Source organism: Neofelis nebulosa, chromosome 1 (assembly GCF_028018385.1).
Source record: "Neofelis nebulosa isolate mNeoNeb1 chromosome 1, mNeoNeb1.pri, whole genome shotgun sequence".
Taxonomy (NCBI): Eukaryota; Metazoa; Chordata; class Mammalia; order Carnivora; family Felidae; genus Neofelis; species Neofelis nebulosa.
The window spans coordinates 134,245,006-134,258,197 of NC_080782.1; the positions used below are offsets into that span (position 1 = coordinate 134,245,006).

Genomic DNA, 13,192 nt, shown 5'->3' on the forward strand with positions numbered 1-13,192 from the left:
GGCTAAGGGAAGGTATCCCTCTCTCAGAATCTTTATCATAGAGCAAGAGCTTTTAAATGTTTTGGGAAAGTTCTGCCCTTCTGAAGTTGAATTTTGTTCAGGACATGAAGGTTTTAAGGACATCTGCCTCCTTGCCAATTTTATTATTCCACTATTTTTTATTTAAATTACAGATCCTGTTTTGTCTCTTTCTCTTTGAGAGGCTGGCACCAGATCATCCTCTGAATAGAGCAGACATTCCAAAGGATGTCCTGCCAACAATAATGGAAAGCTGGATACAACTGAATGGTATAAAAATGTACCTGAGATGCTTAGAAAACTGTTAAGTTTAATGCTGCACACCCAGAGCACATGCCAACTACTACAGCTGCTGATTATACATGAAGAATGTGAGTGTGTATGCGTGTGTGTGTATGCTTTTAAATTCATGGCCTCTTTTTAATTTCTTGCTCATGAATCTCTACACATATGTCTTTTAAAATGTCTTGTTTATAGGGTCAACCATTTCTGTTTAATGAGATGGGCCAAAAGAACTTTAATCACTCACAGACTCACAAGGAAAATGACAATGTGTCCCAAATAAAAGACTGAGCAGGAATTATTGCTAAAATATCTTAAATGTTCTCCAATAACATTTGCCAAACATAATTTATAATACTGACTGAAACTTTCTTCTCTTTAAGAGGTGTCCACTTGGGGCGCCTGGGTGGCTCAGTCATTTACGCATCTGACTTGATTTCTGCTCAGATCATGATCTCGCAGTTCATGAGATCGAGCCCCACATCGGGCTCTGCACTGACAGCATGGAGAGACTGATTGGAATTCTTTCTCTCCCTCTCTCTCTGTCCCTCCCCCACCTGTGCTCGCTCTCTCTCGCTCTCTCTCTCGCCCTCTCTCTCTCCCTCTCTCTCAAAATAAACTTAAAAAAAAGAAGTGTACACTCATTTGAAGGAAATAGTGTTTTTTTGAAGGAAAAGTGTCTATTTGAAGGAAATAGAGCCTTTTGAACTCTCAAAAATGTGAAGCTGCCTTTTTTAAATTCTAAGAATATTATGTAGAAAATATTAAGGAACTATCTCCTTAATTTAAATAAATAGCACAATGAATTCATTGAACATCCAACCACCATAAATAACATTGAGAATATTAAAAGGCACATGGCTGAGAAGATAAAGCAAAACCCTACTTTCCCAGAAAATTTGTATTTCACAAGGAAAGACACAACCTTTCTGAAAGCCTTGATCTTTGTGCCTTCAAAAGTCATTTGATTGTTCATTAGCAAATGTGCCCTAAATTACAGAACTGTAGTAAAGAGTAACTTTAAAGTGTACTGAAAATGTAAACTGCTGAAGCCCTGAAGACAAACATACCTCATGTAATTTCATAAGAAAAGGAGGGTATATATGGACACACCTATGCAAAAAAAATTAGTAAAGACACAGGACATAAACTGATATTACACTTAGATAAGCTTTCCTCCTTAAATGAAACTTTAAATAGGAACAAAGACCTTGATACTGGAGGACCTGCTATAGTGTAGCTGATTTAAAGCACCCGGGGTTTAAACGCTCACAATATATTATTTTCGGTAAGTACACTTCTGGAATGTTTCAGTTTGGATTAAGCATCCTGAAACATGGATTTAATTAAAGGAGCCCTTCTGATAATTATGGGACTGATTTTCAAAGGCGTGCTAGATGATTCAGATTCCTGGTAACATTCTGAACTGCATCATTTAAAGCCTGGTCTGGAAGAACTATGTTCTGAGAATTTACCATTTTCCAAAAACTAAAGAAATTTCTTGGCTGAACATTTAGAAGTCAAAAATTGGTACTTAGAGCATCTTTATGTTAAATATTATCAATTTTGAGCACTTTTAGGAGTCTCGTAGGAAAGCCTCAAAAGATATGGCTGGCATTTGATAAGATGAGGTAACATAAGATTGTCCAGAGTCAGCTAAGAATTCTGAGAACTCTTCCAAAATTCTGATCAGTGAAGAGACTTTGTGGATACTGAAATCACTAAAACATCTTAGCTCAAGAACAGGTAAAAACAGTGACCTCCAAAAGGAAATTTTATGTTCTACCTGAGAATGGGGAAAACAAGACACAGGGGTCTAGAAAGAAAATAAAACTTTATCTATATTTAGTTTTTAACTCATTAAGAAAACTTGTATGTATACATTTATAACACACCTAACAGATTAGAACAGTAGCATATGAATATAATGCATAAGTAAATAACTATACATATTTTTGGACACATGATCAACAATGTCTTTCTTTTTTTTAATTTTATTTTCTTAAATTTACATCCAAATTAGTTAGCATATAATACAACAATGATTTCAGGAGTAGATTCCTTAGTGCCCCTTACCCATTTAGCCCATCCCCCCTCCCACACCCCTCCAGTAACCCTCTTCAACAATGTTTTTCTAAATTGATATCCCAAATTCTGAGGCACTCCTCCCGCATTCTGGACCTCTCGGCATCTCACAATCTGGGCAGGAGGGTCAGTACCAGGTCTGTGCTGCCTGGTACTGCCTGATGGCAGGCTGGGGCGGTGAGCTGTTCTATACTGTTGGGAGACAGATCTGCTGGGCTGTGGACTCAGTTACTTCCTCAATAAATATTTACCAAGCACCTATGAGATCTAGGATAAAAAGTGAAGAGAGGAGACATAGTTCCAACTTTCACAGAGTTTATATTCTAATGAGGAAAAAGAAGATAAAAAAGCAAGAAAATGAGGAAAACCTACCAAAAGGCAGTATTACAAAAGGAGTATTCCACCCTCCTGATGGAAGCATTACCTATGTGATACTCCTGCCAAAAATGCTGAACCAGACTCGAACCATGAGAACATAAGTAAACAGTGAAATGAAAAGGCATTCTCAAATTTTCTCATAACATGAAAGACAAAAAGAAGCCGAGGAACTGTTCTAGATTGATGATGACGAAAGAAATGTAATAATGTAATGTATGATTCTTCTAGGATCCTGGATTGAAGAAAAAACAGCTATAAACAACATTATTGGAACAAGTGAGCCATTTAAATAGGGACTAAAGATTAGACAATAGCATTGGATCAGTGCAATTGCTCTTGACCGTGATAGTTTTGTTTTGATTATTTAGAAGAATGATTTTGTTCTTGGGAAATGTACACTGATGTAGGTAAACCTAGGAGAACAATATAAGGCATTGGCTGACTATTCTTCTAGTTTTTCTGTAAACTTGAAAATTCTCAAAATGAAATGTTATGAATAATAAACAGAACGTGTGTGTGTGTGTGTGTGTGTGTGTGTGTGTGTGGCAATATAAGGAATAATAGGGCAATGAGGGTGCACAGAGGTGGGAGTATCATTTTTAGCTGGTGATGAGAGAGACCTTAATATGTTGACATTTCAGCAAAGATGTAGCAGTAGAGACAACTGAAGAGGCAGACCACATAGCTATCTGAGAAGCAAGAGTTCCAAGCAGCACGCCTACCACACTTAAAAACAGAGAAGATTCTAATGGGACTGAAGCAGAGTGAATGAGAGGGATTAGGAAAGAGAGGAAGTTAGAGAAGTAACAGGGACTAAGATCACTTGCTGAGCCTTATAAGGCACGATGAGCCTGTGGGAATTTTATTCTAATTATGAAGAAAAACTGCTAGGGGTTTCTGAACTGAAATATAACGTAGTCAATTTTGATTCTACTGTAAATGGAATTGTTTTCTTATTTTTAGGATTGTTCATTGTCAGTATATCAAAATATGATTGATTTTTTGTGTATTTTCCTTGTACCTTGTAAAGTTACTGAATCCATTCACTACATCCAGCAGTTTTTTAGTGGTTTCCTTAGGATATTGTATGTTTAAGATCATGTCATTTGTGAATAAAGAGAGTTTTATTTCTTCCTTTTCAACATGAATGACCTTTAGTTCTTTGTCTTGCCTAATTGCACGACCTCCTATATAATGCTGAAAAGAAGTGGTAAAAGTGGACATTTTTGTATTGTCCACAGTCTTGGAAAGCATTTCATTATCTGTAGGCTTTTAGTAAATTCTTTTTTTCAGGTTAAGGAAGTTTTCTTCTATTTCTTGTTTGCTGAGAATCTTTATCATGAGTAGTGGTTGGCTTTTGTCAGATGTTTTCTCTACATTTATCAAATTCTTTGTCCATTGTAATCTACTCTGAAAGGAACATTTTGATGGCTTTGGAGGAAGAGTGGATCAAAGGTAGAACAGAAAGATCTTTTAGAGAACAATTTTAATAGTCCATGCAAGAGACTGTGATGGTTTGGACTATGGTGATAGCAGTGGAAGTCATGAGATTTTGAGGTAAATTTCAAATTTCGAAGTAGGTGGATTTTGAGTAAATTTCAAATATAGAGCTAATGGGATTTGCTAATAGATATAATATAGTATATGAACAAAAACAGACTTCAAGGAAGACTCTGGAGTTTGTTTTTGTTGTTTTCTTCTATTTTTCAGCAAGAAGGAGGATGGCATCTCTACTTATTAAAATGGAGGCATTTTCTTTTTAATATACTTTTATATTTTAGAGCAGTTTGAGATTCACAGCAAAGTTGAGAGGAAAGAACAGAGAATTCTCATATGTGCCCTCCCCCAACACATGCACAGCCTCTCCCCTTATCAACATCCTCACCAGAATGGGGACATTCGTGACAATCGATGAACCAATACTGGTACCAAAATTAACCAAACTCCATGGTTTAAGTTAGGATGGACTCCTAGTATTGTAGTTCTATGGGTTTTGCCAAATATATAGTGACATTTATCCACCATTATAGAATCATACAGAATACTTTCACTGCCCCCCAAATCCTCAGTTCTAGCTAGTCACCTATCCCACGTCCCTAACGCCTAGCAACTACTAATCTTTGTACTGTCTCCATAATTATGCCTTTTCCACAATGTCATATGTTTGGATTAATACAGTATGTTGACTTTCAGATTGGCTTCTTTTACTTAGTAATATGTATTTAAGATTCCTCTGTGTCTTTGTGTCTTGGTAACTCATTTCTTTTCAGTACTAATATTCCATTGTTTATTTATATCACAGTTTATTTAATCACATCACCTACTGAAGGATATCTTGGTTGCTTCCAATTTTGGACAATTATAAATAAAGTTGTGACAGAGATCCACATGCAAGTATTTGTGTGGATATGAGTTTTCAACTCATTTGGGTAAATACCAAAGAGCATGATTACAGGATCCTATGGTAAAAGTATATTCACTTTTGTAAGAAACTGCCAAACTGTCCTCCAAAGTGCTTGAACCATTTTGCATTCCCACCAGCAATGAATGAGATTTTCTGTGGCTTCACATTCTTGCCAGCATTTGGTGTTGTCAGTGTTTTTTTTATTTTAATCATTCTAATAGCTGTATAATAGAAATTACACTTTTATCTTTTGTAAACACAGACACACACAAAGAAGATTAAAAGTCAAGAATGAATAATCAAGTCATCAACTTTGGACTCAATGTGAAACTTCTCCATAGAGGAATTTGTGCTAAACATGAATCCCATCACATTTCATAAGATGGGAGCACTGTAAGATAGTCCCTGTTCATGACTACAAAGGATAGATACTGCCAGAGTTTCAGGTTTGACCAAAAGTACGATCTTTCTTTTTTATTTTTTCCAGGAGAGAGACCACATTTACTGCCTGCCCTGGACTGATGCCCAGAGTGGGCGGGGCATGAGGGGTTAAGGCCCTGTTCTGGAGAGTAAAGGTGCACTCAGTGGATGTGGGTCATGTCGCCAAGGAAGGGTGTCTTCCTGCAGCCAGTGCAGAGCTGGTCCATCCAGAGTGGTACCTCTGGCTGCAAGGGCTTGCAGTGTGGGCAGAAGGTGAGGTGCACATGGTAGTTGAGCAGACAGTTGGGGAGGCCGTGTAGAGGTCAGAAAAGGGCATGTGGCACCATGAGATGTAGGTGGGGTTGTGGAGGGTGTGAACATGCTCCCAAACTGAGCATCGAACGGGGCCTTGGTGATGCACCTTGGCTCCTGCAGCTCCTTCATCCAGGCAGCCAGAACCTACAGCGATTTGGCATACTGGTAGGTTAGCATGCTCTCCAGCAGCCCCGTGAGCGCTTGCTGCCATGTCAGTGAGTCCATGTATTGTACTGCTCCATGCTGATGACGTGAATCTCACGTTCTAACTTAGGAATGATGGCACCCACAGCACGAGGTCCACCAGGTCACTGTACACGTGGTCTCTGAAGTAGAGCACGCAGAGACCACCCTATTCTGTCAGGTGCAAGAAGTCATACATATGATGTGGTCCCAGTGCAGGGAACCCTTCTCATCAAGTTTTCTGAAAGGTTTGCACTAGTCAGTGAAGAAGCTGGGCTTGTCCACCTGGACGATGACCATACTGAAGAGTTGGCGCCAGTCAGGACCCACCCTGTGCCACATCCCCTTGTTCATGAAGCTGAAAGGACTGTTAGTGGTGAGGAACAGCTGCTTCCTATGGGCCACCGGGCAGCTCAGGATAGCAAATGTCTCATCCCCTCTCAGGATGTCCTTGTCCATATCCCGCCCAATCCACTGGTACACGAGGCCCTTCACATCCATGGCTCGAATGGCACCTGTCACATCCTTGCAGAGGTGAGCTTGGTCAGTGACCTAGGAGTGGTCCACCTTGCAGGACAGAGTGCCATCTGTGGCAGGGAAATGTCCATGAACTTCTGGATGGAAAGACCCTTTCCACAGAAGCCACTCATCTGGTACAGTGGGATGTACTGGGTGTCCCCATATAGGTGGATCACCTCCTCCTCAGGCACAGGCTGGAGGCCCTTGGAGGCCATCCCCAGCATCATGTACTGGAAGGCATCAATCTTCACCGGAAGGCTCTTCTGAATGTAGCGGAGGCCTTCGATAGCAAAGCTGGGGTCATAGTCATATTTCCAGATCCTCTCTGGGTACTTATAGTGTTAATCAGGACGTCACAGGTGGCACTGAAGATCTTAGAGTGCAACACATCTGTGTACTGGGCCAGCATATAGTGGTATTCCAAGCCATGGTCTTCAACATCAGGCAGGATGATCTCGTTGTTGGCATAGATAGCTGCTGGGTTCAGGAGACAGCAGATCTCAGAGGGGGCAGTCATGCACCAGTCTCCACATGTCCTGGTAATGAGCCAGGTAGAGCTCAGGGCCCTCGGGCTATGGATGCTGGGACCCAGGGGCCACGGCCAAGGCAGGAGGATGAGGTGAAGGTGGCTCATGGCCTATCCCCAGCAACCCCTGCTCAGCAGCCAGCACTAAGTGGCCTCCCACAGCCCCATAGCCCCATGCCTGTCACACACCACGCTGTTGCCCACGCAGTCCTCCCAACAGTACTATTTTCTATAAGCACTAAGGCACAAATGATTTACATGGTCTGAGTAAATTTACATTGGAGTGCCACTGTGCATATGTTCTTCATTTTATTTTTTTAAGTTTATTTATATATTTTGAGAGAGCACAAGCAGAGAGGGGAAGAGACAGAGGGAGAGAGAAAGAATTCCAAGCAGGCTCTGCACTGTCAGCACAGAACCTGATGTGGGGCTCAAACTCATAAACCACAAGATCATGACCCCAGCCCAAGCTGGACACTTAAGGGACTGACTCATCCAGGTGCCCCAGGGCATATGTTCTTTAAATGAGCTCCTTATAATTTTAGGGTTCTAACAGAACATCTTGTAAATGCATGACATCATCTTGATAGAGATCTGCGACCTTTTCTTATAAGACTTTGAAAAGCATTTTTCTTGAATTGTAAACTCAAAAAAGAACTTTAAAGTTTTCTTAGAACAAATCTATCATCTTCCACCACAGGCAACTGAGGCCCAGAAAATTTAACTTGCCCAACCGTGTTTGGGATCATCTGCAGTGGGGCAGCTCAAGAACCACTTCACACCCTTTCCATTCTACCATTGTGCCCCTTGATATTAACCATCAATAGTATCCTTACTAATTCTACTTGCCTTTCTTTCCTGAGCAATTACAACTTACCTACAGTTTTTTTATCCTGTTGCATAAAAGCCCTATTTCTGTTTGAAATGGTCAATCTACTTACAATGAAAACTGATGACAGTGAAGATAATTCTAAAATCATGGCTCTTCCCTGTTTCCGCTTCTGTGTCTCCCTCTCTCTCTGCCCCTCCCCCGTTCATGCTCTGTCTCTCTCTGTCCCAAAAATAAATAAAAAACGTTGAAAAAAAAATAAAATCATGGCTCTTCAAGGAATATTTTCACAAATTTTAGATTAGTTTTCCTTAAATAAATTTCAAAACCTGTAATGTGGATATCTGAATGGTTTGAGATTTGCCCATCCCTCTTTTTCTGACATCCCCTTTTCTGTGTGTGTGTGTGTGTGTGTGTGTGTGTGTGTGTGTGTGTGTTTTAATGTTTAGTTATTTTTGAGAGAGAGAGAGAGAGAGAGAGAGAGAGAGAGAGAGAGAGAGAAAGAGAGAGAGAGAGGCAGAATCCAAAGCAGGCTCCAGACTCTGAGCTCTCAGCAGAGTCTGATGCAGGGCTCGAACCCATGAATGGCAAGATCATGACCTGAGCCAACTTGGACGCCCCATCCCCTTTTCTTAAATTCTGTAAACCTTCCCTCCCCTCCCCTCCCCTCCATTCCCCTCCCCTCCCTTCTCCTCCCCTCCCTTCCCTTCTCCTCCCCTCCCTTCCCTTCTCCTCCCCTCCCTTCCCTTCTCCTCCCCTCCCTTCCCTTCTCCTCCCCTTCCTTCCCTTCCCTCCCCTCCCTTTGTTTCCCTCCCCTCCCTTCCCTTCTCTTCCCTCCCCTCCATCCCCTTCCTTTCCTTTCCCTCCCCTCCCCGCCCCTTCCCTCTCTTCCCTTCCTTTCCCTTTCCTTCCCTTCCCTTCCCCTCCCTTTCCTTCCCTTCCCTTCCCTTCCCTTCCCTTCCCTTCCCTTCCCTTCCCTTCCCTTCCCTTCCCTTCCCTTCCTTTCCCTTCCCCTGAGTGACCCTGGTTGCCTTTCTTTGCTTTTCTTGTGCTTTTGGGTCCTTTCCTCCCTAGCAGACTCTCCTTTAAGTTAATGAAGACTAATAGTCTGATGGTCACTTCGACATTCATCTTTTACGTTACCATTCCTATGTAGACTTATATACTTCATTTTGTGCAAATTCTGAGATTCTAATTTATATAGAGATAACAGTGCACATTATGTTCTTCCCTAGCAATTAAAAAGAAAAGGTTACTTTCAAGCCTGTTATAAAATAATAACATACTGTATCAGCAAAAAGAGCAGGAACAGTTTTTTTCCTCATTTCCTGAATTAAGGAAAATAGCATATGAACAGACAGCAGAAACATACAGTGATATGAAATCTATTTGAGCAACTAATGTGCTAAAATATAAGGTTGATGAAGTATTGGGATTTATCACTAGGAAAATATAGAAGCAACTGCCACAGTTATCCACTGGGAAATTAAAAAATAATAAATAAATAAGGAGCCAGTAAGTAACTGTGAATGAGAAGATACAGATGTTTCATGAAAATAAAACACTGTCTTAATGTTGCTTTGACGGTACTTAAATATAATAAGTCTACACAGTGACAGATTATCCCATGACACTGCTGGAAAAGAGGTTATCACTATGAGATATTTATAACAGCTAGGTTCTGCTTCAACGTCTAATTGAAATATCAGACATGATATATGCTTAGCAGATATATTCATACTACAATCATACTAAAAATGAAACTCAAACATAAGAAAAAGTATGATGCTACTAGAAGTGAGGAAGGACAGTTTTATGAAGACATGAAAGAAACTTGGATTAGAAATGGAAAATAAACCAGTTACCTTAGATATTAGTGGTTGATGTATTTAATTTAGTTTTATTCGTTTAGTTTATTTCAACTACCTATTTAGACTATCCTTTTTTATATAACATTTAAGGAGTTCAATATTTGAACTCTGGAGAAAGTAACATGACAATTAAATTTTGAAAATGGGGGGCACCTGGGTGGCTCAGTCTAACTCTTGATTTCAGCTCAGATCACGATCCAAGGTCAAGGGATAGAGCCCAGTGTTGGGCTCCATGCTGAGCATGGAGCCTGCTTAGGATTCTCTCTCTCTCTCTCTCTCTCTCTCTCTCTCTCTCTCTCTCTCCCCCCCCCCCACCCCGGCCTCTCGCTCCTGCTCATGTGCTCTCTCTCTCTCTCTCTGTAAAATGAAAAAAATATTTTTTTGAACATGCAGACACTATAAATTTGTTCCTGTGATAGACTTAAAAGTATTTATAACTCTTCTAAACAGTTTAATGTATTTGATCATTGAAAACCATCATTTAATGTTGCATTATACAGAGTTGTATTGGACAAACACAACTCCTTCTTCTTTTTAAATTTTTTTAAATGTTTATTTATTTTTGAGAGAGAGAGGGAGACAGAGCGGAATCAGAGGAGGGCAGAGATAGAAGGAGACACAGAATCTGAAGCCAGCTCCAGGCTCTGAGCTGTCAGCACAGAGCCCGATGCGGGGTTCGAACTCAGGAACTGTGAGATCATGACCTAAGCCAAAGTCGTACGCTTAAGTGACTGAGCCACCCAGGCACCTCAAACACAACTCATTCTTGAAATGTAATAATAAAACATTATTTTGTCTTCCAATGTCTTTTATTTTTATTTGATGGGACAATATTTTTCCTGTTCTTGGAAGTAACAATTTTGATACTGACATTAAAATGTCCAGAACCATGTAACAGGTAAAACTTTGAATTTATTTTAAAATTAAGCCATCTCCTACCCCTCCTGTTACCCTTCCTGAGCTCACAGCAATATGACATTATCTTCAACTCCTCTATGTAAAGATCTGCTTATCCCTTAGTGTTGGCAGCCCTCATCCCAGACTTTCCTTGTGTTGACTTTTATCATCACACCTGTAACATGTATACATTCCCTAACCCCAATAAAAATCTGAATGTGCAGACTTCAAGTGAGGCCACTCTTTTCTTGCTAATTGCCAGCATGTTGCCTGGCATCGCTCATCCTAGAGATTTTAGATGAGACTAAGACCTCACTCTTAGACTGGTCTTATGAAAACCTCCTGTCTACATGTAAGACTCAAGGGTAATGCAATTATTGGTACTTACCAGGGTTTCAAGCCCATTATATCTATGGTGCAAGCCATCATCACATCCAGGTTAGTTCATGTGTCTGGTCCAGCCAGTGTAAATGACTTGGACAGTGTCCCAAAAGTAGTTCGTATGTTCAGACCATCAGTCTCTCTGGAATGGTCACTGTTGAAGAGTTGGTTCAGATAATAGCCATGTATTTATCTTTCCTCTATCTTTTTATAGAGCTGAAAAAAGCTCTATCTTCTAGCTGTGAATGCCTAAAGATGGCTATGACTGAGGAGGAGGGGTAAGTGGGGCTTTCACTGGCTCTTACCAAGATTTCGGTCTCTGCTGCGTCCTGACCTAGCCCCTAGGTCCCTTAATGGGGTTGACTCCAGTCCCACTGGAGAGAGACTCCATTACCCATGAGACTCAATCCCTACTTCATTCACTCTAGGCTCTACCATGCACCCTCCCCAAGCAAGATACTCCAGAGATGGGGCACAGGACTAACCATAGGCAGTACTTGCTACCACACTCTGTGTCACCTTGGGAAGTTCACTTTAGCTTTTAAACTTCAGTTTCTTCATCTCTAAAGTTACAACAATAATAATACTTATCTAATAGGGTTCTTCTGAGGATTAAGTGAGCCTCATTCATGTAGGAGCACTAAATCAACAATCAATATATTCAGTTGACAGTAGAGATTTTATTGACTAGAGGGATCACATGAATATGGCTTGTAACCAAACACCCATACCTAATACATCTATCATCTAAGTGCAAAATAATATATATATGTATACACATATGTGTGTGTGTAAATATACATATGAATATACGTCTTATACACTGACAAGTATTTAATTTACGTCACTATGTCCTTGGAAATATTTTGCTGCGAAGTCCAGCTACATCCTGCAGAGAACAAATAGGTCCTGAGACTACATGGAGATGAACAGGAGAACAGGGGAGAGTAGTTTTCCAGATATCCTTCCTAAGGTCCCAGGCACGAGTGAAGGCAATTTGGCTCCCCCAGTCCAACCTGGTCATCAGCTGAATATCACTGAGCGAACCCAGTCAACATCATGTGGAGACACAGAAGAGCCCAGCTGAGCCCTGTCTGAATTTCTGACACACAAAATCATAATACAGTTAAAAGGTTGTTGTTTTAAGCTGCCAAATTTTGGAATAGTTCTTTACACAGGTAACTGAAAACTATCTTTATTTAGGCTAGGCTTTATTCAGGAGATAGCCATGTTATAATTAAGCTTATATTTAGGTTATCAAGTGTCATCATGAGCTTAAGATGTATTTCTCTCTGGGAACAGGAAAGCCTAGGCACATTAGCTTGAAAAAATGAGAAGAATCCTGGAAAATATATAATCCTAAAGAGAAACTAGAGTCTTGCAGATGATCATAACCCACATTAGTGACTAGACCACATAGACTTCTGTCAAAATTGCTTGGCATCTATATTTTTACCAGCCTCATCTGAATTACTGTCCTAATCCTTATGTATATATGTATACGGAGATGGGTTTGCCATGGGCTGGGTGCAAGTTGAGGAGTTAACTCCCGAAGGAGTTATTTCACTTATATTTTCGTAAGATATTGAATGCAAGCATTTCATGCAGACACTTTGCAAACAGCATAGCTATGATACCCTGAAAGCCTCAGCACACCAGAGGAACAGTGCCGAGCAGGGAATCACTGGGTTCAAGAGAAGCAGCGATACTGCCAGGCACGGCAGAACTTGACACAGCCATGGTAGCACCCACTATCTGAATATGGTGTGTGGCTTGGAAGAGTCTGGCGGAAGTGGTCAGGAATCGAACAGGTGACCCATGTGGTCATCAGAGGAGACCAGGTGGAATAACGTCCCAGGCATACTCTGAGCAGTGGAGGAAAAAGCGTCAGGGAGCTCAGACCCTGTGGGTAGAGTGAGCATCATCAAAACATGAGTCTGCATTCTCTTAACCCAGCTCCTCCGAGCCAGCTCTCTGGATTCATTACCTTTCCACGTTCCCCCTGTAAAGCAATGTGCATAATGCCCATGGCATGCTGAACTCTCACTGCTACAAAGCCAATCTCTGCTGTTACCACATGGGTG

The 13,192-nt window shown here is 40.8% G+C and overlaps 1 pseudogene; it reads right to left on the bottom strand.

Annotated features, from left to right (window-relative positions):
* Positions 1–5,743: 5,743 nt before the first annotated feature.
* On the bottom strand, positions 5,744–12,848 carry LOC131519464 (5'-nucleotidase domain-containing protein 2-like; annotated as a pseudogene).
* Positions 12,849–13,192: the final 344 nt, after the last annotated feature.